This window comes from Hemicordylus capensis, chromosome 11 (assembly GCF_027244095.1).
Source record: "Hemicordylus capensis ecotype Gifberg chromosome 11, rHemCap1.1.pri, whole genome shotgun sequence".
NCBI lineage: Eukaryota > Metazoa > Chordata > Lepidosauria > Squamata > Cordylidae > Hemicordylus > Hemicordylus capensis.
Genome location: NC_069667.1, coordinates 7,922,975 through 7,950,794, shown reverse-complemented (window position 1 = coordinate 7,950,794; position 27,820 = coordinate 7,922,975). Strand labels below are relative to the sequence as shown.

At 46.7% G+C, this 27,820-nt stretch overlaps 1 protein-coding gene across 18 annotated transcripts in view; it reads right to left on the bottom strand.

Annotated features, from left to right (window-relative positions):
• TENM1 (teneurin transmembrane protein 1) overlaps window positions 1-27,820 on the bottom strand; it is a 1,198,498-nt gene that overhangs the window by 1,048,693 nt on the left and 121,985 nt on the right. For 15 of the 18 annotated variants that reach the window (XM_053273531.1, XM_053273550.1, XM_053273549.1 and 12 more), the window contains exons 1-2: window positions 7,771-7,907; window positions 2,588-2,698 (exon numbers count right to left, since the gene is read on the bottom strand). The exons of 1 other annotated variant lie outside the window; for it this stretch is intronic. The gene's annotated coding sequence lies outside the window, so the exon portion shown is untranslated. Of the gene's footprint in view, window positions 1-2,587; window positions 2,699-7,770; window positions 7,908-27,820 lie in introns of those variants that run through there. 2 more of the 18 variants (XM_053273533.1, XM_053273538.1) reach the window with 2 other exon arrangements.

Genomic DNA, 27,820 nt, shown 5'->3' with positions numbered 1-27,820 from the left:
CAAAAAATCAGCCCTCTGCCCAATCCCCCTGAAATGGGGGTGGTAGCCTCCACCCATTAGGCACTACCACCCCACCCCACTATTTTGGGGCAGATCCACTTTCTGCCCCCAAACTGCCCCAAAGTCACTAAAACTTCAAAAATTCTCAAAAAATCAGCCCTTTGTCCAAACCCCCTGAAATTGGGGTGGTAGCCTCCACCCATTAGGCACTACCACCCCACCCCAATTTTCTGCCCCAGGCCCCACTTTCTGCCCCAATATGCCCCAATCTGCCCCAAAGACATGAAATTTTCAGAAATTTACCAAAAATCAGCCCTTGGCCCAATCCCCCTGAAATTGGGGTGGTAGCCTGAACCCATTAGGCACTACCACCCCACCCCACTCCTTTTGCCCAGATCCCATGCTATGCCCCCAAACTGCCCCAAAGTCACTAAAACTTTAAAAATTCACCAAAAATCAGGATTTTGCCCAATCCCCCTGAAATTGGGGTGGTAGACTCTACCCATTGGGCACTACCACCCCACCCCAAAATTTTGCCCCTGGGCCCCTTTTTACCCCCCCGAATCGATTCGGATTCGGATTCGGATTAAATCCGAATCCGAACCGAATCAAGGGTGATTCGGGTGACCCAGATTCGGGCACAAAACAGAACAGGGGTGATTCGGTTTGGGTCCGAGCCGAATCACCCGAAATCCCGAATTGCACACCCCTAAAAATGACTGACCAGGAGAGGAATCGTGGGGTCGTGGTGGACGGCTCATTGAAAGTGTCGACTCGGTGCGAAGCTGAGAAAAAGGCCAATTCCATGCTGAGGATCATTAGGAAGGGGATTGAAAATAAAAACGGCTAATATTATAATGCCCTTGTACAAAACTATGGCAGGGCCACCTTTGGAAAACTGCGTACGATTCTGGTCACCGTATCTTAAAAAGGAGATTGTAAAACTGGAAAAGGTTCAGAAGAGGAAACCAAGATTATCAGGGGCCTGGAGCATCTTCCTTACAAGGCAAGGCTATAATACTTGGTGCTTTTTGGTTTGGAAAAAAGATTATTATTTTCCCCCAAAACCAAAAAGGAGATATGATAGAGGTCTATAAAATTGTGCATGTTGGGGAGAAAATTGACAGAAATTCCCCTTCCTCTTGCTTAACACTAGAAGCAGGGGTCATCCCATGAAACTGAATGCAAATAAATTTAGGACCAACAAAAGGAAGTACTTTTTCCATACAATGCATAATTAACCCATGGAATTCTCTGCCACAAGATGTGGTGACAACCACCAGCCTGAATGGCTTTAAGAAGGGTTTAAATAAATCCATGGAGGACAGGTCTCTCAATGGCTACTAATCTAAGGGCTATAGGCCACCTCCAGCCTCAGAGGCAAGATGTCTCTCAATACCAGTTGCAGGGGAGCAACAGCAGGAGAGAGGGCATGCACATACCTCTTGCCTGGGGGCTTCCCAGCGGCATCTGGTGGGCCACTGAGTGAAACACGATACTGGACTAGATGGGCTTCCTTGGGCCTGATCCAGCAGGGCTATTCTTATATAAAATACAATACAAAGATAATTAACATGTTCCGTTTAAAGTTATCACATCAGCCAATAGCCCTACACACATGTTATGTTCAACAATTGTATGATGTACACGGGTACATCTCTATACACAGAATATTCACACGTGTTGAACACAGAGCAGTACCATGCAATGGTGGGGCCTGTACCCATTTTAACATGAACACAGAAACAGTCATCCACACAAACACATATACAAGTGTACAGACATCCGTACACTCATACAACGTAATGTCTGGATGGGGCTAATGTTTATCATGCATGTGTTACTAAGTCCTGAACAAGCCCTCTCAGACATCCAGAGGTCATAGGAAGTTGCCTTCTACTGAGTCTGACCCTTGGTCCATCTAGTTCAGTACTGTCTACACTGACTGGCAGCAGCTCTCCAAGGTTTCAGGCAGGACTCCGCAAGTCTTTCCCAGTCCTTGCCTGGAGATGTTGCCAGGGAGTGAACCTCGGACACGTGAGGTTCATGAATACCTCTTTTACCAAATCACATCTCTTTTTTGATTAGATCTGCAGCTCTGAGCCAAGCCAGTGTGTCACATTTTGGTCCATAAAATGTGCATAAAAACACATTGCGGAATTTCTCAAATGCTGAGCAATTAACACGTGTCTAAACTAATGGTGCAGCAGGGAAATGACTTGACTAGCAAGCCAGAGGTTGTGGGTTCGAATCCCTGCTGGTATGTTTCCCAGACCATGGGAAAATCCTATATCGGGCAGCAGAGATATAGGAAGGTGCTGAAAGCCATCATCTCGTACTGCGTGGGAGGAGGCAATGTTAAAACCCCTCCTGTTTCCTACCAAAGACAACCACAGGGCTCTGTGGTCACTACGGGTTGACCCCGACTTGACTGCACACTTTACCTTTAAACTTTGAGCTTGAAGCCCACGGTACATGGCCTTCCACGCCCCCACCCCCATTGACTGGCCCTGGCAACAGCATACCAACCGATGACCCCTGGACCCAACCACCACTCTGTAACAGGTGACTGCAGAAAAAGACTGACCTGCAAGTTGACCTCTGATCAAGATGACGATGAAGGGAGGATATAAATACTCAAGAGTTTGGCATCCATGTGTTGCAGTGGTCAAAACATAAAGTGGCCACAGGTGTGGTGCTGGAACAGGGAGCACATGAGAGAGACTAAAACAGAAGGGCAAGGAGATAATAGTCCTCTTTATGTCACGTAACCATGGCTACAGATGCACGGAGCGGCATTGCACCCACTGGTCCTGCCACTGTCCTCGACACACTGTAAACTGTCGACACAGCCTCTGTGTATACAAACTGTCTGCATAGATGGGCATGTTGCCAAAATGCATCACTTAGTTGTGTGCATATAGAACTTAGAGGCACAGAGCTTGTCAGGATGCAGCTGTTTTGACAGCTTACTGTGGAGGGCAGGTGGGAGGGAATAGGCGCTATTCTGCTCTTGTAACATGTTCATATCTATGGATGTGTTCCATGTATGGGGCTATTATGTTGGTGCACACCGCAGACGAACCACAGGTTTGCTGAACAACGGAGAAATGCCGGGTTTGAAAGTAGGGCTGGGCGCAGCGGGAGCACTGGGAAGACCTCACCCCTGGCGCTTCACACATGTAGCCTAACTGAGGCTGCTCTGCCCTAGTCTGGGTTAGGCTGTGCATATGAATACCCTTGTAGCCTCTCATCCAAATGCAAAGCAAGGTAGACCCTGAGGTTAGGCTGGTTGTGAGAAGCCGTGGAATGTTCACGGATTCTTCAGCTCCCCGCCAGCCTAACCCGCTTAACTAACCCACCTGTTAGCCAATGTCGAGGGTGCACTCGCACCCTTAACCTGGCTACTGGGTATCATGTGTCTTCTCGGGCTGAATTCAGCCTGAGGAGACACAGAGACAGGTGCATAGAGAGCCCATTTGAAGGGGAGATCCCCAATGCAACATGCATGCCACGTGTTGCATTGTGGGATGCTCAGAGGCTGGAACAACAAGGAGGACCGGGTCTCATGATCTGTGAGACCTGGTTTGGGGCAGTGAGCAGGAAGAGCGGGCTAAGCCCGCTCTCCCTGCTCACAAGCGGGGAGGGAGCCCTGGGTGGCTGGATCGGCCGCCCACATGATTGCCGGCTCCAAGATAGAGCCAGTAGGGGCTGGGGAGCTCGGGGGCTGCATGGCCCCCGGCAGCCCCAGGATGCCCTGTGCAAGTGCGCAGGGCATACTGGGGAGACCCCAGGAGCTGGGAGGCGGCTTTTCGCCTTCCCGCCAGGGGTCTACTCGTGAGTAGGCGTGATGCGAAGCTGCGCCGCGGCTACTCACAATTTTAAAAAAAGGTTTGCGGAGCGCTCGCTCCGCAAACCTAATAGCCCCAGAGGCTATTCCCACAATCAACGGAAAGTGGGCTAAGGGAGCTTAGCCCGCTTTCCGTTGATCGTGGGAACCACCAGGCTCACAGGCATGCCCGGTGCTCCCAAGGCAGCTAGTCCACCTAGAACACCCTCCCCTTAAATAATTAATGCAGCGAACGTTCCGTTAATGCAGCGAACGTTCCGTTAACCTCATTTTGTTGCTCATGTGTCGCCGTGGTGCACAGTGACACACGTGTAGACCCCCTGACCGGGAGGTTGCAAGCAGCTTCACGGGCTCAGGGGTCTCTCTAGGATGCCCCACAGGATGCATCCTGGAACCTCCGGGGGCTGACTGGAGGTTGGTCTTGTGGTAGCAAGGATGACTTGTCCCCCTAGCTAAGCAGGGTCCACCCTGGTTGCATATGAATGAGAGACTAGAAGTGTGAGCACAGTGAGATATTCCCCTTAGGGATGGAGCCGCTCTAGGGAAAGCATGTTCCCTCCCAGGATAGGGCTGAGAGAGATTCCTGCCCTGCAACCCTGGAGTAGCCTCTGACAGTCTGTGTAGACAATACGGCGCTAGATAGACCAGTGCTCTGACTCAGTATATGGCAGCTTCCTATCTTCCTATGTTCCACCCCTGCTGGCTCCGTGATGGAGCCAGCAATCATGTGAGTGGCCGATCTGGCTCCCCAGGGCTCTGGACAGGATTGTCTGTGGGGAGAGAGGCCTAAGCCCGTTCTTCTCACAGACCGGACAGAAGCACTTCTCATGGATCATGAGAAGAGCTTCAGGTTCTGGCCCAGGATCCCACCATCCTGCTCCATGCAACTCTAAGCAGAGCTGCCCATATGGGAGCACAGGAGGCACACCGAAGACAACCTGCTTGGACATCTGGGAGGGGAGGCAAGTTGAAATCAGCCTTCCCACCATGTCCTCCCTGCCTGCCTGGGGTGATCATGAGAATCTCCCCACTGCTTATCAAAGGGGACCCTTCTTGCTCTCACTACCACAAGAGATGGTAGTTCTTCTCCCCACTATATTGGGGTGATGACACTTTGCCTTGCTGGCGATTTCGTCTTCTGCTCACCAAGCGGTTGGTTCATGTAGCCCATGTAAGCGGAGAAAGAGCTCCAGTCTGAGCAGAAGATGGTGATAGTGAGACTTTACATCTCTTCACATGTTATGCTCCACACAAGTACAATCTGTGTGCAGGCTATGCACATATAGATCTGTACACACATTCAGGTATGCACACATTATGTTCAGCAATTAGTGCACTTCCTATCTGTAGTGCCCTGTGTTTTAAGCAAGTTTGCACTCAGGAATAAGTCATTCAAACAAGCACGTGTGCAAGCATACAGACTTCTGCATGCTCTTATAACGTTATAATGTAATGTCTGTATAAGGCATTCACTGGCTTCCCTTCCTCCTCTTTTTCACAGGGCTGTTGGTAGTTCTGCTGACCTCTGTGAGGAGAGAAGGAGCTCAGCCCTAGATGGAGAAGCAGCAGCAGGCCAAAGTGGTGGTGACGAGGGCAGTCTGTCTTGCTGATGGCTTTTTCACCATTGAAAAAGTTAATAATATCAACCAGGAACAGCTAATGCTCTATCTTCCGGGACTAATTGTCAGGCACTCTTCCATATCTTTGCTTAGAGTGGCACACATAAGCTCTTCACATCCAAGAGCACTGAATAGTCTAAATATAGCACTAAAAGCAGGATAGAAACTTGGTAAACAGTATATGCAACTAGACAGAAAATAAAAGTTCACAGGGTCTTGAGGAGGAGAGCTGGTCTTGTGGTAGTGAGCCTGAAAGGTCCCCTTTGCTAAGCATGGCCTATCTTGGTTGGCATTTGGATGGGAGACTACATGTGAGTACTGAAATTTTTTCACCTTGAGGTATGCAGCTGCAGCTCAGTGGGAGAGCATCTGAGGTCCTCCTAGGTTCACTCCCTGTGAAGGTCCTAGAAACCCCTGCCTGAAACCTTGGAGAGCTACTGCCAGTCAGTATAGTAAGCTAGATGACTCAATGGTCTGGCTTGCTATAAGGAACGTAGGGAGCTGCCATATGCTGAGTCAGACCACTGGTCTATCTAGCTCAGTATTGTCTTCACAGACTGGCAGCGGCTTCTCCAAGGTTGCAGGCAGGAGTCTCTCTCAGCCCTATCTTGGAGATGCTGCCAAGGAGGGAACTTGGAACCTTCAGCTCTTCCCAGAGCGGCTCCATCCCCTGAGGGAAATATCTTACAGTGCTCACACTTCTTGTCTCCCATTCAAATGCCACCAGGGTGAACCCTGCTTAGCTAGGGGGATGTCATGCTTGCTACCACAAGGCCAGCTCTCCTCCCTGCTCCCATAAGGCAGCTTCTTGTGTTCCAGGGATAGTTCTGAAATCGCATTTCCATACCTCAAATTGCAGATAGCTAAAAGTCTGGAAGCATCAGACTAGAAGGAAGTCTCATGCACAGAATATTTGGAGTTTTGTTTTTAGCAATGACTCCTCCACACAACATACAGTAGCTGTGCAAGCATAATAGCGGGGAGAACTGCAGATATTCTGAAGTATTACAAATACTTTGCTCTCTGTGTGGTGCTGCTGCTACTGCTACTGCTGCTACAATAAATATTTATATACCGCTTTTCAACAAAAGTTTCCAAAGTGGTTTACATAGAGAAACAGAGAATAAACAAACAAACTACACTTGATCTTAACCAAAAGGCGAAGAAGTGAGAATGAATGAATGAATGAAATAAAGATTGGTCCCTGTCCCCAAAGGACTCGCAATCTAAAAAGAAACATAAAGTAGACACCAGCAACAGTCACTGGAGGGGTACTGTGCTGGGGGTGGATAGGGCCAGTTGCTCCCTCCCCCCCCCCACTAATTATAAGAGAACCACCATTTTAAAGAGGTGCCTCTTTGCCTAGTTATCAGGGGCTATGAATGTGCTGGCATTCATAAGAACCCTGAGTGACCCGTCCCCATTTTTTAAAAATTATTATTATTATTATTATTATTACATTTATATCCTGCTCTTCCTCCAGGGAGCCCAGAGCGGTGTACTACATCCTTGAGTTTCTCTTTCACAACAACCCTGTGAAGTAGGTTAGGCTGAGAGAGAAGTGACTGGCCCAGAGTCACCCAGCTAGTATTATGGCTGAATGGGGATTTGAACTCAGGTCTCCCCGGTCCTAGTCCAGCACTCTAACCACTACACCACGCTGGGTGTGAATGAACTGAGACCCCAACATGGCCTTGTACCAGACCCAGGTGTGGGTTTAACCCAGGTGTGAGCTGGTCCACTTTCCGTGGGGTAATAAACAGGCCCCTTTATTTTCCTGTATCCAAGACTCAGTTTCCCCTCCCCCAAGTTCTTTGATGTTAGAAATGGTGGGGGGCGGGGTCACCTTAAATTCAGTGCTGTTCCTTTTGGATAAATATAGGTTTAACCTGTATTTAAGCTCTGTTTTTTTAAGGGGAATGCCTTAAATTCAGTGTCATCTTCTATTCAGGGAGATATGGAGCAGCTTTTCAGATGGGAAGAGCCCCTGCCTAAGCATGCAGAAGGTTCCAGCTTCCCTCCCTGGCAGCAGCATCTCCAAGATAGGGCTGAGAAAGTCTCCTGCCTACAACCTTGGAGAAGCTGCTGCCAGTCTGTGAAGACAACACTGAGCTAGGGTCTGACTCAGTATAAAGCAGCCTCCTATGTTCCTATGGATATCTGGACATGAGCAGGCCGAAGGCATGATGAGGGAAAGAGCTGGAGGCGAGTTCTTTGCAAAATGAAACTTGGCAGGATTTCTGTAACACAGGAGCTAACCCAGGTGTTAGGCTTCTCCTGCGGACAGCCTTTTAATCTCACCTTCTCGCTGCAGGGGGTATATTTAAGGACTGGTAACACAGAAACAGACCCCAAAGGCTCCTCACTGACACAGCCAGCAAACTCCTTCATCTTTCCTCATCAGAGTTCCCTCCGAAGACCAGCTGCCCAAAGCAACTTTTTTCCCACCACACCACACCGCTCAGGTGTGTTCTAATTGTAGACGGGACCTCTCTCCTGATTGGCAGCTCTTCTGGCCACTCTGTGATCCTGGCAGAACCCTGCAATTGCACCAGCTCAAGCAGATCCAGCTCACTGAAGCTATTCCCACAGTTACTGTCTGGGAAGCAGGTTAAGGGAGCGTAGCCCGCTTTCCAGTGGTCGTGAGAACCACCGGGGGTCACAGGTGAGCCTGCTGCTCCCAAGGCGGCTAGCCCACCTAATTCCCCCCTTCCCTTAAATGAGGTTAATGGGGTGAGCACTCTGTTAACTTCATTTTGTTGCTCGTGTGTCATTGCAGTGAGTGGTGACACACGAGTAGACCCCTGGCCGGGAGGCTGCAAGCAGCCCCCCTGGGCTCGGGGGTCTCTCCAGGATGGAACTTCTGGGGGCCGCAGAGCCCCCAATCCCCGCAGCCCCTGCCGGCTCCGTGATTTATTAATTATTTATTTACATGTATATCCTGCTCTTCCTCCAAGGAGCTCAGAGCATTCTACTACATACTTAACTTTCTCCTCACAACAACCCTGTGAAGTAGGTTAGGCTGAGAGAGAAGTGACTGGCCCAGAGTCACCCAGCAAGTATTTGGCTGAATGGAGATTTGAACCCGGAACTCCCCAGTCCTAGTCCAGCACTCTAACCACTACACCACGTGATGGAGCCAGCAGTTGTGTGGTTGGCTGATATGGCCACCCAGCTATGAGTGGCTGCTTGTCTGCGGGGAGAGCGGTCTAAGCCTGCTCTCCCCGCAGAAGCCCCTCATGCGCTTCACACGTGTCATGTGAAGTGCCTCATTATCTGCTGCACTGCATTATCTACTGCACTGCAGCGGCATTTCTCTGGATGGCCTCCTTCGGTTTTTGTGCCCTTCACGCCTCCTCAAGGAAATGCACAGATGGGTTGGGAGCCAAAGCTGCCTTTCCGAGCACAGTAGGATTCCTCTGTGCGGGGAATGGCTAGCTCACATCTTGCACCAGAACACTGCATGAGAAAAGTGGAACTCAATCCAGGAAATGTTGTTCTGCTCCCTGCAACAGCGTGTACGACTTCAGGCAAAAGCAGACACATGAGAAAGGCGACAGAACCTAATTATTATAGCACTGAGTCATGTGCGAATCATAGCTCTATTCACACGTTATGTTCAATGCACATAAATATATGTTCACTTGTACAGTTATTCTGTTTTTACTTTCAACAACATAATATACATAGGTATATTAATACACTTCCTGTTTGTACCCTGCATTGGAGCAGGTTCACTTTCAAGGTGAACACATGTACAGTAAGGCAAGCACATGTGCATGCATGTAGAGATGTATGTATGTATGTATGTACAATATAATGTCTGAATATAGGTCTCATATGTAGCTGCTTTCCTTCCACTCATTGGCCCCTGTGCAAGCAGTTCTGAGACTAACCTTCCACTCCGGACTTAGTATGTCAACTTGCCTTGGAGAGCTGGTCTACCCGCTAATCCCAATTGGTAGACCAGCAATCCCTGCCATTTTGAGGCATGTTTTCCAAGCATAATGGGCCTCAAAAGGGAACCCGATTCACCCAAATCGATTCAGTCGAATCGGGGGCGATTCTATTGTACCCCAAATCTGGCTCATTTTTCTCAGAGTGATTTGATTTGGGGTAGAATAATCAAATCAACCCTGATTTGACCCAAATTAATTCATTGCTGAATCATTTTGCACATCCTTAGTATTGTCTGCAATGACTGGCAGCAGCTCTCCAAAGTTTCAGGCAGGAGTCTTTTCCAGCACTACATGGAGATGCTTCTAGGGAGTGATCTTGGGACCTTCCGCGTGCAAAGCAGATGCTCTATCACTGAGCCATGGCCCAGATCAAGCCTATCTTGACCCAAAATGGGAGGAGAGTGGGTCTTCTGGTAGCAAGCATGAATGGTCCCCTTTGCTAAGCAGGGTCCACCCTGGTTTGCATTTGAATGGGAGACTCCACGTGTGAGTAAGGTAAGATATTCCCCTTAGAGGATGAGGCCACTTGGGGAAGAGCACCTGCATGCTTGCGTGCAGAAGGTTCCAAGTTCCCTTCCCGGCATCTCCAGATAGGGCTAGAAGACTCGTGCCTGTAACCTTGGAGAAGCTGCTACCAGTCTGTTTAGACCAGGCCTGCTCAACTTTGACCCTCCTGAAGATGTTGGCCTACAACTTCCATAACCCCTGGCTATTGGCCACTGGTGATTAGCTGGGGATTATGGGAGTGGTAGTCCAAAAACAGCTGGGGGAAGGCAAAGCTGAGCAGGCCTGGTGTAGACAATCCTGAGCCAGATGGACCAACAGTCTGACCCAACAGAAGGCAGCTTCCTATGTTCCAAATTCAATTTAACATCAATATGCAGCTGCTGGGAGAGTTTGTCCAAATGTTTGGAGAGAAGTGTCATCCGTCTGCTAAAGATACCTTCTTTTCTCTTTTATGGACTGGATGAGGTCCCCCCATACCCCGAACACAACCCAAATACATACAAATCTGGACTGATAGGCAGGTTTCTCATTCTGTGGTGCCAACATGGTAACTGCCATTCAGATCTCCTGCTCTCATCTTTTTATTTATTCGTTTGTTTATTTATTTATTTATTTTACATATTTTTATACCACCCAAAACTTACGTCTCTGGGCGGTTTACAACAAGATAAAAACAACATTAAAACATTAGTTAAAAACAAAAACAAGAAATTTAAAATGCAACCATTTAAAATTTGTAAAACGATATTCTAAAACAACATTAAAAACAATCAAAACAGTATCACTTAAAAGCCTGGGTGAGCAGATGAGACTTTAAAGACCTTTAAAAAATTGTCAGAGATGGGGAGGCTCTTATTTCACTAGGGAGAGCATTCCAAAGCCTTGGGGCAGCAACAGAGAAGGCCCGTCTCTGAGTAGCCACCAGACGAGCCAGTGGCAAATGCAGACGGACCTCTCCTGATGATCTCAATGGGCGGTGGGGTTCATAACAAAGTCTTTTGAAGTCTTACTTAGTTACACTTACTTGGTTTCACCTCCTCACAGATTAATTTGCAGGCCCAGGTTCAACTGAACATTTTCTGCCTCATCCCCTTTAGCGCAAGGCTTCCTCGGAGTCCAATCCTCTGGTTTTTTACAAATCTTTTTTGCCTCTTCTCCTTCCCTCCTCTAAATGTGGGTTTTTCTTTCTAGAAAATTACACATGGCTGGTCCTCGGGATGAGCAGACAGTCAGTACTACATAATCTAAGAGGATTACATTTTCATTGGGGCGGGGGATTGGAGGCATAATGGGAGAGCTGAGCACATCAACACTCTTTAGGCTTGTAATTAACCTGAGAACTCTCATTAACCAACAGGACACAACAGGGAATAATTGTTGCGGTTGATAATTCACATTTGGAGCTTTGTCAAGCAAGCAGCTAATGTCAGACTAACACTGAAGTTTCCAGTTATGATTAGTTTTTATCCCCATGTGCATTGTTACGATTACCAAAAAAATGAAGGCTGCCACTTTTGGAAGCACAAGCAAAGCTTTTCTTTCCACCAGGTGATCATTGCCTGATGAAGGAGGAGAAGTGTTTTAGGGAGAGGGTCTGGTTGGTGGAGACAGTGGATGGAAAGGAAGAAGGAATTGATCACAAATAGGGCTGAGAGTGACTCCTGCCTGTAACTTTGAAGAAGCCCCTGCCAGCAATTTAGGACCGACAAGAGGAAGTACTTTTTCACACAGTGCATAATTAATCTATGGAATTATTTGCCATGGGATGTGGTGATGGCCACCAACTTGGATGGCTTTAAAAGGGGCTTCATGGTGGACAGTTCTAGAGATGGCTACTAGTCTGGTGGCTGTGGGCCACCTCCAGCCTCAGAGGCAAGATGCCTTTCAATACCAGTTGCAGGGGAGCAACAGAAGGAGAGAGGGCATGCACATACCTCTTGCCTGTGGGCTCCTCAGAGGCATCTGGTGGGCCACTATGTGAAATGGGATGCTGGACTAGATGGGCCTTGTGTCTGATCCAGCAGGGCTGTTCTTATGTTCAGTCTGTGTAGACAGTCCTTAGCTAGATGGACCAATTGTCCGACTCAGTATAAGGCAGCTTCCTATGTTCCTATGAAGCTCTGTAAGGCATGGGTTCTTAAACTTGGATCCCCAGATGTTTTTGGACTACAATTCCCATCATTCCTAACCACAGTGGTATTTGGCCGTAGTCCAACAACATTTGGAGACCCCCAAGTTTGAGATCTTCTGGTGCAATGGGGGGATACAGTTTTAGGGAGAGATGACACTCTGACTTTCATATGACTTGTCAAATAAGATAGGGTGCAGAGTTTAATCTGAATTGCCCCCTTTGCTAAGCAGGGTCCACCTTGGTTTAAATTTGGATGGGTGACCTCACATAAGCGCTTTCTGCCCTAAGATATTTTCCTTAGGAGTAGGGCAGTAGCTCAGAGGTAGATCATCTGCTTTGCATACAGAAAGTCCCAGGTTCACTCTCTGGCAGGCTATTCAAGTAGGTCTGGGAGAGACTCCTGCCTAAAACCTTGGAAAGCCTCTGCCAGTCAGTGTAGAACAGGCCTGCTCAACTTCGGCCCTCCTGCAGATGTTGGCCTACATTCCCATAATTCATGGCTATTGGCTGCTGTGGCTGAGAATTATGGGAGTTGTAGTCCAAAAACAGCTGGGGGGCCTAAGTTGAGCAGGCCTGGTGTAGACAATACTGAGCTAGATGGGCCAATTGTCTGACTCAGTAAAAGGCAGCTTCCTATGTTCCTAGCACATTTTGCAGGATTCAGCCACTCCCTTGTAATGTAGTACAAGCATGTGCAAGAAAGACACTTTTTGTCCACGTGACCATGTGCTTCAGCTCCTCTCCTCAATTTCTTCATGTTCTAAAAAAGCAGCAGGTTTTCAGAAATACTGACTGAGTGGTGTTAATAACTCACCTGAAGATCTATTTCAATTGCTACTGAAAAACATAAGGGATTGTTTAAAAAAAAAGATTGTGAGGGTTTTTTGGTTATAGTTTTGGTTGGTTGTCTTAGTAATCCAAAGTTTATTTTTCAGTTGATCTATGTCAGGGATTCTCAACGCTGGGTCCCCAGATGTTATTGGACTTCAACTCCCATAATCCCCAGCCCCGGTGGCCTTTGGTTGAGGATTATGGCAGTTGAAGTCCAATAACATTTGGGGACCCAACGTTGAGAATCCCTGATCTATGTAATCGGTAATTGGAATTTTGTTGCATTTTCTCTGTATGTTTTTAAAGAAAATTAATAAAATTCTTAAAGAAAAAAATAAGGGAAACAAAAAAAATCAGTCACAAGATCTTTTCTGAAAGCAGACTTGAAGGAATAAATGCATTATTCTACCAAAATATCCCTTAATGAGAATAATATTGCCACACGTTGCTTCCGTTGAAAACCAGGCACTTCACACATCTGTCAGAATGATTCACACAAAGTTTACAGGAAAGTTTAACAGCCAGACGGTATATACAGCCTGTCCATTCTTGAGGGCAAAAAGGGGGTTCATAAAACCCATCTGGAAAATAAAAGCGTTTTACAGGGCAATAATTTTAAGCCTGTTGATGGATGCTCATCAAAGGCTTCCGTATTGTTTTCACTGGATGACCTTTTAAAGGATCTAATTCAGTTAAGTGACATGAATGGGGAATTTATTCAATGGTGTGTGCTCAGAATTGGTAATCTTATGTATTAACTTATTGTTAATTGAAGTATTGTGTGAAATGCAAACAGACCTGCTGGAATTTGTCTTAAGACACCCAAGAAAACTTTAAAAGTATGTTAATTATTCCAGTAATAATATAGAAGATTTATAGAGGACACTTCAAGGACATTGGGAGGATACTTATGGAGGACATTTCATACATTAGTTCTTAAATTCTTACAACAGTCCTGCAGGGTAGGTGCATATTCTTATCTCCAAATTGTAGATTTGTAGATTGCTAGGGTATAGTATAAACAATGAACAATAAATAAATAAAATGGATTCCCCATCTCCCCTTCAATGTAAAAAATGCAGTTTGTTTGATATACAAACATGTTAAGGAATATAGGAAGCTTCCATATACTGAGTCAGACCCTTGGTCCATCTAGCTCTGTGTTGTCCACACATACTGGCAGTGGCTTCTCCAAGGCTGCAGTCTCTCTCAGCCCTATCTGGAGATGCCAAGGAGGGAACTTGGAACCTTCTGCATGCAAGTATACAGATGCTCTTCCCAGAGTACCCCCCCATCCCCCAAGGGGAATATCTTCCAGTGCGCACACATGTAGTCTCCCATTCAAATGCAAACCAGGATGGACCCTGATTAGCAAAGGGGACTATTCATGCTTGCTACCACAAGACCGGCTATTAACAATTACACCGCTGTGCATCTCTGAGGCAAACGTGGCAATGCTGGTCTACACTCAGAGTCTGAGAAGAAGCAGTAAAGAGATAAGTAGTGATGTATTACAAAGAGTTTAAGCCCATTCATATGACTGTTTGGGAGGGCGGGCAGAGAGGGTGGCTGCATAACCTTCCCTTCCCTGTATACAATTACCAAGACATTGTGGGGCACGCAGACTGCGTGCCCAGATGGTCTGCTGCTTCCCCAGGAAGCACGGAGTTGCAGAGGTCGGAACATGTTGTCCCGGCCCCCAGAAATCCCGCAATGCATCCCGTGAGTGCACGGTGCATTGTGGGGATTCCCCCAGCAACATCCAGAAGCCTGCTCCTGTGCCAGCACTGGCTGGGAGCAACCTGCCCTCACACACAAGCAGTGGGCCCAAGTTAAGGGTGCGCTCATGCCCTTAACCTCCGCTAACCGGTGAACTTCTATGTGGGTTTGCTGCTGGGGCACCGTTGGGATTCATATGGATCCTGGCAGTTCTCACGGGCGGCCAATTCCGGGCTTGTCTGTCTTAACCTGATCTGGTCTGCTCGTGAGAACAGCCTCCATGTGTGGAATAGGAATTCATGAGCTCAGCCCATACAGTGACGCTTAACTGAATACGTTCTTTCACTTCCAAACCTTCTGTCCTAAATTACTCCCGCGCTGCTATGAGATCTAAGAAATGCCCGCCATTTCCCTTCCGTTAATATTGCTGCTCGTTCTTTTACAGCACAGGGGCTTGTGTTGTAATAATAAGAGCAATTCAAGCCCTAATTCTGACTGAGTTGGGTAGTAAATCTGCGTGATGGGCTGCACCAATATGTGGAGAGCTTAGATTCCTTCCACCCCCCCATGGAGGAACATTCGGTCATATGATGAGCTCCCACATGTGGCTAACAGCTGAAGCAAAGATTTACCACCGCAGTGGAAAATATAAGCCTGAGGCAGGGCCAGATTATGACACGCTGAGGCCCTAAACTTGGTCAACCTTAAAAGGCCCCTCAGCATTACAAAAGGAATTTGGATGGATGACTACCTGTATTTACCCAAATCGAAGATGACTCTGAATTTAAGATGATCCTTTAAAAAGCAGCGGTTAAATACAGGTTATACCTGTATTTACTCAAAAGGAACAGGACTCTGAATTTAAGATGATCTCCTGATTTCTAATCTCAAAAAACTCGGGGAAAGCCTAGTCTTGGATTAAGGTAAATGGAAGACCATTGCAAGTCACTGAGGCGCTCCACACGACACGTGTGAAGTGTCTGATGGGGTTCTGCAGGGAAAGCGGGCTTAGCCCACTCTCCCTGCAGACGAGCAGCTGCTCATACCTGGGAGGCCGGCTCGGCCGCCCACACAGCTGCCGGCTTTGTCACGGAGCCTGTAGGGGCTGTGGGGATTGGGGGCCGTGAGGCCTCCAGAATTTCCAGGATGCCCCATGCGAGTGCACAGAGCATCCTGGAGAGACCCCCCAAGCCCAGGAGGGGTTCCTGGTCAGGGGTCTACTTGTGCGTCACCGTGTGCTGCGGTGACACACAAGCAAAAAAACAAGGTTAACAGAGCGATCGCTCCGTTAACCTCATTTAAGGGGAGGGGGATTTAATGAGGCTAACTGCCGGGAGCCGCACAGCTCCACTTGCAGCACACGATCACCCCAAAGTGGGCTGGGTTCCCTTAGCCCACTTTTGAGCGATTGTGGGAAGAGCCTCACTGTGTGAATTCCATGATGGAACTGTCAATGATACCGCAAACTGTCATGTCTGAACAAAGACCATTAATTTTAAAAAAATAGCAGAACAGGGGATCGATAATTAGTGCTACATCAAAATCAAGATCAGATCATTTGGAACCCCCAAATCTGGGGGAGAAATACAGATGGCCAGTCTTTCAGACATCTCTAGCTGTTAAGTTCTTGGGTCACATTTATCTCACATTTATTAAATGTTACCCTATTGAGTTGCCTTCAAACAAGCTTTGAATTATGTCTTCACATACACATAATTAATAGTATTTTAGTGATCAAAGTTAATCACTGTGAAGGATGCAATGTAAATATGGATGACTTAATGAATATTGATGAACTCCATCTGACATCCTCATCCAGATGTTTTGGTTTAATGTCTGTCCAGACACTTGTTTGAGAAATATAATTTCTCATGATAAGTTCTTTTGGCAAAATCCATGTGGTCAATAAACCTATTCCACAGATTATTCTTTTAATAAGTGTTAGCAGAAAACAGTCTCATTGGATAAATAGTTCCCTGATGAGCTTCTCTGAAACATAATTAAATTATGGAAGCCAGGAAAAGTCACACACAGTTCCTCAGATGTCCTGGAGTTTCGTAACTTGCCTATCAGAAAGTTTGCTTGGCTATGTGTTAGTTGATGGGTTGTTTTGTACTCATACTTAGAACTTTTCCTGAAATACTTGCCCCATGGGAGGATAAGCACTTGGAAACAAGTGTGTTATTTAATTGTGCTTTTTGTTCCTCTGTAGCTTTTGGGAGCTGTAATGGGGAAATGCTTGACCTTAGAGAGCGCCTTCTTCGGTCTGATCCCCACTGCACACTAAGATCATCTGAGGAGGTCCGGCTCCAGTTGCCACTGGCTTGACTGGTGGCTACTCAAAGGCGGGCCTTCTCTGTAGCCACTCCTAGACTGTGGAATGCACTCCCTGCAGAAATCCATAATTTGAATTCTTTATTGGCATTTAAGTGAGCCCTAAAGACCTACCTGTTTGGCCTGGCCTTCCAGGGTTTTTAAATTGTTTTAAAGGGTTCTTAATGTATTGGGTTTTAGCTGTTTTATTGTATCGTAAAAATTTTGGTTTTGATCATTGAGTAATTTTAGCTGTTTTGTGGTATTTGTGAACCGCCCTAAGCTATTTTGTAAGGGCGGTCTAGAGAGCGAAGAAAGAAAGAAAGAAAGAAAGAAAGAAAGAAAGAAAGAAAGAAAGAAAGAAAGAAAGAAAGAAAGAAGCATAAAGTTGCCGGTTTGAATCCCTGCTGGTACTAAATCGGGCAGCAGCAATATAGGAAGATGCTGAAAGGCATCACCTCATACTGCACAAAAGGAGGCAATGGTAAACCCCCTCCTGTATTCTGCCAAAAGAGAACCACAGGGCTCTGTGGGTGCCAGGAGTTGAAATCGACTTGACACACTTTACTTTTACTAGCTGTTGGGTGGAGCTTCTGCAGATCCTAAGTGTATCAATAAAAAGCAGCTGTGTATTTTTAGGTCTATGTGTTCCCTTCAATTTTCCTGCTACCCACGAACACTAGGATTACCAACATTCCATTGCTTGAATACGGGACACAAGTGGGAGGGTGCTGTCATGTGTGTGCGGGGTGGGGGGTGGGGTCATACTAGTGGTAATCAGAAGCCTGAGTAGCAATGAATTTTTTAAAATAATGAAAAAAACAGCACAAGCCCCATGATTTCACAAAGCTTTTTGTTCACACAGGCCATCCCACTTAGACAAGGAGCAAGCATCAGGTGAAAAATTAAAAGAATCCCCCAGGTTCACACACACATGCACTACATCCCTGCTAACTGAGCAAAGAGGCACCTTTTCAAAGTGGTGATTCTCTTTATTTAGCAGGGGGAGAGCAACTGGCGCTATCCATCCCCAGCACAGCAACCTTCCAGTGGCTGTTGCTAGTGTCTATCCTCTATTTCTTTTAGATTGTGAGCCCTTTGGGGACAGAAAGTCATTTTATTTATTTATTTACCTTATTTCTATGTAAACCGCTTTGGGGAACTTTTGTTGAAAAGCTGTATATAAATATTTGTTGTACTGTTGTATCCCCGTTCCATCTTGCCGCAGACTGTCACTGAAAGCCGCACTAAATGGCTACTTTATCTGCCAGAAGTGGTGAGTCAGTTAGCAGGAATCTGTGGGTCTATTTAGATTAGAGAAGTAAACAATTAGCAACTTGCAATATACTTCTTTCCAGGCCTTTCTAGTGAGTAGATTAAAAGAAATTTTAAAACTACAAATAAAGAACTTTTTTCACGTGCTAATCAGGGGTCTAGTTAGATTTAGGGAGAGTATCTGGGATATAAGAGTGTGGATTTTCAATAGTGAGACATGGAACACTGAAGTTGATATCTGTACATTCGTACTTTATTTGTAGTTTCTAATTTTCTTTTAATCTACGCAATAAAAAGGTCTGGAGAGAAGAATTTGGTGTAGATCCATTATGCATATTGTGTCTCCAGTATATCAACTTGCGAGATGTAAATAAACCCTATCAATTGCTGCTGCAAGTTTGCAGAGCAATTGGGACTCCTTTGGTTAACTTTGTTGTTTCTTTCACATTATAATGTGGACTTCACCCAGACTTCAAAGGGCTCAATGCAAATGCATTGAGGAATGAGGGAGAGTGCCAGACTCTGCCAATAATATGGGGGAAAGAGCATTCCATTCGGGACATTCCCATATCATACGGGACTGTATGGGACTATAATACGGGACCGTATAATATGGGACCAATGCAGCAGAAGCATATTGTATTTATATATGAAGCTGCAACATTCAGTCATGTGAGTCAAGAGCCGCAGGCTACGTTGCACAGCCCAGACACAAGTTTACAGCCCCAGTGAACATAAGAACGTAGGATGCTGCCTTATACTGAGTCAGACTATTGGTCCATTTAGCTCAGTATTGTCTGCACTGACTGGCAGCAGCTTCTCTAAGATTTCAGGCAGGAGTCTCTCCCAGCCCTACCTGGAGATGCTGCCGGGGACTGACTGAGCCTCACACCTTCTGCATGCAAAGCAGATGCTCCTCCATGGAGCTTTGGCCTCATCTCCTCAGGGGAATATCTTACAGTACTCACATGTAGTTTAAACATGCAAACTCCAATGCAAACGCTAAAGCAGGTCTGCACAACATAAGGCCCAGGGGCCGGATTCGGCCCGTAGGGACTACTTTACTGGGACCCAGATATCCTTCAGCAACACACAAGCTAGAAACTGCCTTAAAGCACCCTCCAATGGATGTTTTCTCATAAATATGTTCCATTGTGTTCCCAGCGAGGCTTACTCCCATGTATGCATGCCTAGGATTGCAGCCTGAAAGCAACAACAGTTTAGGGAGAGGACTTGGCATTTGTTTGGGGCTGGCAGGCACTCCAGGGGTCCCACTGACAGGACCTATTTTCTGGCCACTATCCTTGGTTGAAACGATGGGCCCATTGACAGGGGAAATAGACCCACAAGTAACTAATAACATTTTTAATTTTTATGTAATAATGTGCTGAAAATGACCTTGGACCCTGCATGGCAAGCTGTGGATGGTTCCAGGCCCACGAGGACATTTGAGTTGTGCAGCCCTGCTCTAAAGTGAACCTTGCTTTTTTATATATATATGGATAAAGTTGAGAAGCAACTTAAGAACAGGATTATCAGGAGCCTCTGGATCCTGGAAAGATACGCTCAGTTGCTACATATATACAGTACAAAAAATATATATCTTTCTGTTGTCAGTCCTCTTTCTGTACCGTGTATGCATATTTATAGTTGATTAACAGAACAGAAATATAATGGGCAAGACATTTCAGCATCAGGGATCCAGGTAATATGTGTAGGGTATGCTGTTTGCAGTTTTAGAAAGCCCCCCCTCCCCCTGCCTCCACACATACATGTGCACATGGAAAACGGATCTGCAGTTTACAAGCATTCCTCATCTTATCTCTCTGTGACTCTAGTCATTTTGTATCTGTATGAGGGAAGAGCATCTAGGTTCCAAGTTCCCTCCCTGGCAGCATCTCCAAGATAGGGTTGAGTGAGATTCCTGCCTGCAACCTTGAAGAAGCTGCTGCCAGTCTGTGAAGACAATACTGAGCTACATAGACCAATCGTCTGACTCAGAATATGGCAGCTTCCTATGTTCCTGTGAGGTCTCATTCATCATGCTTTCCAATAGGAGAGTTTCCCCACATTTTCTGGGAACTGGATGATTTTTTTTCTGGGGTTTCCCCTCCCCCAGCAAAACAACATGTTGCTGTCTTTCGGGATTTGGCCAAGGGAGTTTCATGTCAGTCACAGTGAGTAAATGAGTCAGTGAGCCCTTTCTCACGATCCGTGAGGAGGACTTGAAGGGGCGAGGGGAGGAAGCCTTGAAACGCTTACCTCCCCAACAGACAATCCTCTCCTCGCTGCTGCATGGGCAGATCAGCCGCCCAGATGATTGCCAGCTTCTGCTGGCAGCAGGGAGGTTTGGGGGCCAGGAATGCACCACATGAGTGTTCGGTCCAATATGCGGAGTTCGTTGATGTCAGCCAGGAAACTGCTGGTGTGTGGGTGCCATGTGGAGTCCTGCAGCACCAACACACGATCAGTTAGCCTGGGCTAATTGCACACTCATAGAATAGCAGTGAACAGTGGGGCTAGGATCAGACCATACAGAGAACCAGAAAAAGATGGGCCACACCTTTACTGCTAAGCCTAGAGTACGATACAACATTATAGGTTCTCCCGGAGATCATGTAATCCACTTTCATTCAGAATTGAGGGGCCCGTATTACATAAACCTTTAGCTAGTTTGTGCTGTAAGATATCGAACATGTTTTCAACTATTCTCCTTGACAGTCGCCTGGAGCTCTTTTGAAGATTTGTGCAGACTCGTGCATAATTGGGATTTGTGCAAGACATGCTGCTTATTCTGTTACATGAAACGCCTTCTTCCAAATCCGTCCTCCCTAACCTCCTTAAGGCTCCATAACACCTCCAGAAAAGGAATCTCAACACTATTCTATCAAGTATGTTATACAGATAAAAATGTTCTCAGTTGTTTCCTACTGTTATCAGTGCTGAAATACAACCCTCAAAGAGTAAATTTAACATTAAGCTAGTTTTCCATTCTTTGTTTCAAAACGTTTTGAATTCTTTGCAAGTTCTGAAATCTTTGTTTACGTCATTTGCAGGATCACAAGACATTTCTACATAGGAACATAGGAAGCTGCCAAATACTGAGTCACACCATTGGTCCATCTAGCTCAGTATTGTCTTCACAGACTGGGAGCGGCTTCTCCAAGGTTGCAGGCAGGAATCTCTCTCAGCCCTATCTTGGAGATGCTGCCAGGGAGGGAACTTGGAACCTAGATGTTCTTCCCAGAGTGGCTGCATCCCCTGAGGGGAATACCTTACAGTGCTCACACTTCTAGTCTCCCATTCACATGCAACCAGGGTGGACCCTGCTTAGCAAAGGGGGAAATTCTAGTCTCCCTAGGAGGCCCAACCCGGAAGAATGACAAGTCTGGAAACCTGACATTAGCATCATTACAAGACACTGAGGCCATTTTCACGACCAGCCCTACCTAGGTAGGACAGGGCAAGCCCAGGAAGCAATGCTGATCATCTAACCCCCCAGCATTGCTCCCAATCCCACCGCTCTTCCCCTGGGTAGCCCTGACCAACAACCCAGGTTTCAAGTGAGGAAGGAAGACAAGCACTCACCTCCTACCTCCCTCGGTGGTCGTGTGGAGCACTGCTCTTCCAGCAGCCATCTTTGTCATAGAGCCAGGGGGAGGGTGGGGCCAGGCATCACGTAGCTTTCCCAAGGCATCGTGCAGCTCATGCAGTGCATTGTGGGATACCTGGCTTGCTTCCCCCCTCCTGATCACTGTCAGGCTTGCTGCTGTGCTGCTCATGTGGGCATGTGGGTGGCGGAACCCTCTGGTTGTCCGGGAGTGGGAAGGCAACTTCCTGCCTTCCCAACAGCTCTCCTGCCCTGTTTGGTCAGAAGAACGACCTCCTTGAGAGGCAGAAAAAAGGACAGCTTCCCATAGGAACATTAAGGTTGGGCTATCACTGTGTGCACTCCTGGAGTTCACCCCTACCACAGACTCTAAAGTTCCAGAACATCTATTATATGCCATGAATGGTGTGCTGAATTGTGGGTTGATAGTTCATTAAGGGACCCTGCACGCTTCATATTTCTAGATATACACTACAGGGTGGTTGTTTTAAAAAAAACTAAACTGAAAAGAAATGAAGTGTGAATATGACAATCAGCCATTTGAAACCACACGTATCTTACACGGAACTGGCTGCAGTTTCCTGCTGAATGTGTATCTGGTGGCACTGGCAGTCCTCTGTTTGCTGTCGGGTGATCTGCGAAATGATCCGGAGACATGCACATCTTGTGGGAGATGTGACTTCATAGCCATCGACTCTAAACACCAAAAATCTTTCTAGAGACTTTAGGAGTGGAGTTAGAAAGATAGGAAGCTGTCTTCTACCAAGTTGGACCCTTGGTCCATCTAGCTCAGTATTGTCTATACAGAGTGGCATTGGCTTCTCCAAGGTTGCAGGCAGGAGTCTCTCTCAGTCCTCTCTTGGAGATGCTGCCAGGGAGGGAACTTGGAACCTGTACTAGAAGTTCTTCCCAGAGTGGCCCCATCTCCTAAGGGGAATATCTTACAGTGTTCAATTGCAGTCACCTGTCCAGATGCAAACCAGGGTGGACCCTGCTGAGCAAAGGGGACCATTCATGCTTGCTACCACAAGAATGGTTCTCCTCGGACTGCCCCTTTGTTCTCTCATTTACTGGTCATACTCTAAAATAATGATCCTTCACATGAATGGTTTACCTGGGTCCAGGGAGGGCAGGTGGGGAGGCAGGCGTATGAGCAGGAGGCTCTTTTGTACTTTGACACTTTAACAAACAAACAAGCACCAGGATGGCGAGTGCCAGAGCAGGGATTTGGAGGAGAAAGTCCTCCAGCATCCCACAATGCACCGCACACGCACTCCACTCTTGCCGCCCAGCTCTGTGGATGCTCGGCCTGCAGGCAGCCCGAGGGTCCACACCAGGGATTCTCAGCATTGGTTCCCCAGATGTTATTGGACTTCAACTCCCATAATCCCCAGTCCCGGTGGCCTTTGGCTGGGGATTATGGGAGTTGAAGTCCAATAACATTTGAGGACCCAACGTTGAGAATCCCTGGTCCACACGACCAAGGATTGGGGTAAAAGGATGCGCTCGTGCCCTTCTACTTCACTATTCACCTGGGTACAAAATCCGGGCTAACCTAGTGCAGAGTGCTGGGATTGGGACAAGATAGGGCTGGTTATCTCAATGACCTTTGACTCTTCCTATTGGTAGATTGATAGTCTAAGGACATTCCCTTTCTCTTTGTTCTCTCTGTTCCTTCTCCTTCCTTCACCATGAGGTAGCTTGTACAGGCTGCAGGCTTTCTATAGAAGTTTGTAACTTCTTTAAATAAACCTTTACTGGTTTTGGACTTTAAGCGATTGTCTCCAGATCTCTGGAACGCGCTTCCTAATGAAATTAGAGTCTCCCTTTCTCTGAATGTTTTTAAGGAGGATCTTAAAACATACCTATTTAGGTAGGCTTTAAGTTAATAGTTTTAAAGCTCTGGGTTTTAGAGCGTTTATCTGTATTTTAAAATTGTTTTGATTGTGCTACTGTTTTAATGGTTGTGGACCACCCAGGGACTTTTTTTTTTTTTACAGGGCGGTATAGAAATGTACTAAATACATAAAAAATTAAAAATCTCCTCCCTGTGCTCTGTGCTTGTCAAACTGGGTTTCTCTGCTAAATAAGTGGTGGAATCTTTCTCAGAAGATTCACACTACCATTTCAATTTGTCAGCCCATCACACAAAGGACTCAGTTTGGATAGTTACAGAAGTCATCCCAGGTTTCCAGACATGAGAATCTAGAAGAAGCATAAGCTGACTGCCTCTATGTTCCACCTTGCAACACAAACGAAAGTTGCCTCCAGCCCAGCATCTGTAACAAGGAGATGTTTCCCCCCACTTGACAGAAATTTCACAGACTGTCATAAATGATTAACAGCAAATCCTTTTAAATTGCTCCTTACTGTACTTGAAGCTCTCCAAAGACTCCTTTGTCAAGACTGCTTTGGAGTATGTATAGTTTAAGAAAAAGCTTTTAGAGACGCCATGGTTGATTGGAGCAGGTCAGCTACCGTGAGTGTGCAGAAAGTCCACATGAAAGCCCTTATGAAACTTTAATTTTAAAAAAAACAACAACCCCAAAACACATGTGCTGAAACCAGTTCATGAAACAATCTTGGAAATGTTCCCGATCCATTCAAGCAACAAGAGAACAGTGGATAAATTCTTTTTCCCAGCATGCCGTGCTGCACCATAGAAAGGTAAACTCATCCTAACTCACCATCATTGTGGCTGAATATAACATTTCAAGTGTTAAGTGAGCCAGTGAAGTTCTTCTCACGATCGGTGAGAAGAGCTTCTTCCAGGTCTGCAGGGAGAGCAGGCTTAGCCTGCTCTCCTTGCAAATGATCCAGAGGGAACCCTGGGTGGCCGAATTGGCCACCCATACAACTGCCAGCTCTATCATGGAGGCGGCGGAGGCGGCGGGGATAGGGGACTGCATGGCCCCTGGAAGTTCAGGATGCCCTGCTCAAGCCGTGGTGGCACATGATTAAAAAACCCCAAGGTTAATGGAGCAATTGCTCATTTAAGGGAAGGGAGATTTAACAAGGTTAGCTGCCGGGAGCCATGCGGTTCCCGTTGCAGCACACGATTGCCCCAAAGCAGGCTGGGCTCCCTTAGCCTGCTTTTGGGCGATCGTAGGAATAGCCTCTGTGTGATGTACTGGTTAGAGTTCTGGACTAGGACCAGGGAGAGTCAAGTTCCAATCCCTGCTCAGCCATGACTCTCTGGCAGTCACTTCTCTCTCAGCTTTACTGATCTCACAGCATTGGTGTGAGGATAAACTGAACCATGTACACCACTCTGGGCTCCTTGGAGGAAGAGCAAGATATAAAGGTAAAAATAAAATAAACTGTAGTTTGTAGTTCAATGTTATCTTCACTACTCTGAAGATACAAAAACATTTTCCAGTTCATGGGAGGTGGGTGGGGCAGATATTAGATCCCATTATGCCTCATAGACAGATAAAGGTAAAATTTGCCGTCAAGTCGATTTTGACTCCTGGTGCCCACAGAGCCCTGTGGTTTTCTTTGGTAGAATCCAGGAGGGGTTGACCATTGCCTCCTCCCACACAGTAGGAGATGATGCCTTTCAGCATCTTCCTATATTGCTGCTGCCTGATATAGTACCAGTGGGGATTCAAACCGGCAACTTTATGCTTGTTCTTTCTTCTTTTCTTTTCTTTTCTTTTCTTTTCTTTTCTTTCACAAAATAACTTAGGGAGGTTCACAAACACCGCAAAACAGTTAAAATCACTCAATGATCAAAACCAAAATCTTCCTATATCGCCACTGCCCGATATAGTACCAGCTGGTATTCGAACTGGCAACCTTCTGCTCAAGTCAAGCATTTCCCCGCTGTGCCACTTAAGGTAACTCATAGACACATAGGAACTGCGTTATACCCTGTCAGATACTTGGTCCATCTAGCTCAGTATTGTCTGCACTGATTAGCAGTGGCTTCTCTAAGGTTTCTCTAAGGAATCTTTCCCAGCCTACCTGGAGATGCTGCCAGGGACTGAACCTGGGACTTCCTGCACGCAGGCAGATGCTCTGCCATTGAGCTACAGCCTCATCTCCTAAGGGGCATATCTTACAGCAGACAGGGCTCACATGTAATCACCCATCCAAATGCAAACCAGGGTGGACCCTGCTTAGGAAAGGCAGCATGCCAGGCTCCCTACCACAAAACCAGAACCCAATTCAGACATCGTACAAATGTTGTACAGACAACCTGGACAAACATCTGTACACTCATAGATGTGTTTGTGTGAATGACTGTACCTGTGTTCATTTCAAAAGTGAACTGGGATACAGGCCAGATAGGATGTGTACGTCTGTACCTGTGTTCCCCATAACTTGTGAATGACTGTACCTGTGTACGGATCTGTACCTGTGCACACTGTACACTCGTACGAGTGTTGAACATAATGTGCGGATGGGCCTCAGCTCTCCTCCCAATCAAGGATAACTTGGCTTATCCATAGTTTCTTCTAATTTATGAAACCCTTAGTCATGTCTGTTATGTTAACTAGAATCCTCCTGTGGGAATAATTTACAGTTCTTCCTTTCAGAAGCTAACTGTATGAAAAAAATAATGAATGTATTATTTCAAATTTTGTTTTCCAGAGCAAATAAAGGAATTTTAAAGGACAGTACACTTGAATAAATCTTAATTGCCAGGACAAACAAGGACAGCCTAGCATCTTCTTCTTCTTGTTGTTGTTATTTTGATGTGTAGTAAAGATTAAAAAGCAAGTGTGGAAGTCGCTCAGTTTAGACTTGGGCTGCTTGTTTATTTCTTTTTAAAACTGACAAAGGCGGAATATATGCAGAGACGCCACAAACTTCATTGCTTCAGATGCAAGGAAGAAGCAATTAAGCTAAGCTGCAAAGTTAATCTAAAAATATAATTAGTGCTATATGAAAATATAGGCAGCCATAGAGAAAATAGGTGTTAAGAAATGTCACGCCGAGAGAAAAAACAAAAGTTAGAAGCGATAATTTTGCTCCAAGGCAGTTTGGGGGACATTTTGAATTCTGAAAAAGACGTGCCAGAGGAGAGATTGCAGCAATATAACTCACTTTGCCATAACAGTGCTTTTTTGTTTGTTTGTTTGTTTTTTAAGGCTCCATAGTTCTTTATATATTTTCTCATATGGTGGAATGGTTATATGACTCTTTTAAAAAAAGATATAATCCTGTAGGGATGTGCACAAAACGGGATTTGTGATCAGGTTTGGTGCTGTGGGGTGAGGAGTGGCGAGCAGGCGCGGAGGGAGGCCAGTGACGGCCCCCCTAGCCACGCCATGGATCTCACGTCAGCATCTGAACTCAGAAGCAGGGGAGCGGTTTGCTCGCAAACGGGGCTCTGTGCCCCGTTTGCAAGTAAAATCTGACCAGCGCCGCATTTGTGACTCAGGATGTGCACGGAACCGCGGAGCTGTGGTCTGGCACTGGAGTGGGGGTTCCTTTAAGGGCGGGGGGAGGGTGTGCTTACCCCTTCTGCCGCTTTCCCCCCGCCAGTGTGTGTGTTTTTGCAAGCATTTGGGGCGGCAGGATACCTCCCTGCCGCCCCTTCCCCCTCTCGGCAGTACAAGGCTTCAAGCCTCTTGCTGCCGAGAGGGGGAAGGGGCGGCACGGAGGTATCCTGCCGCCTCAAATGCTTGCAAAAAAAGTGTGCTGGCGGGAGGGGTAAGAAAAGCGGTGGGAGGGGTAAGTACACCCTCCCCCCACCCTTAAAGGAACCCCCCCGTGGTGTCGAACCACGAACCGCCCCATGGTCTGACCGGTCCAGAGGCCTGTAGAAATGGCCTCTGGACCGGTCCGTGCAAATCACTATGCATGATGCTGCAGGAGAGCCGCTCCGGCTGTTCTGAGAACATGGCACTGGACAGATTTTACTCACAAATGGGGGCGTGGCCCCATTTGGGAGCAAACCATGCCCAGTGTCTGATGTTGGGGGCGTGGCTGGGGAGCGAGGCACGGCTCGTGAAGTGCAGTAGCCCATGTTATTTGGGCCTGTTTGCCCTATGGTGG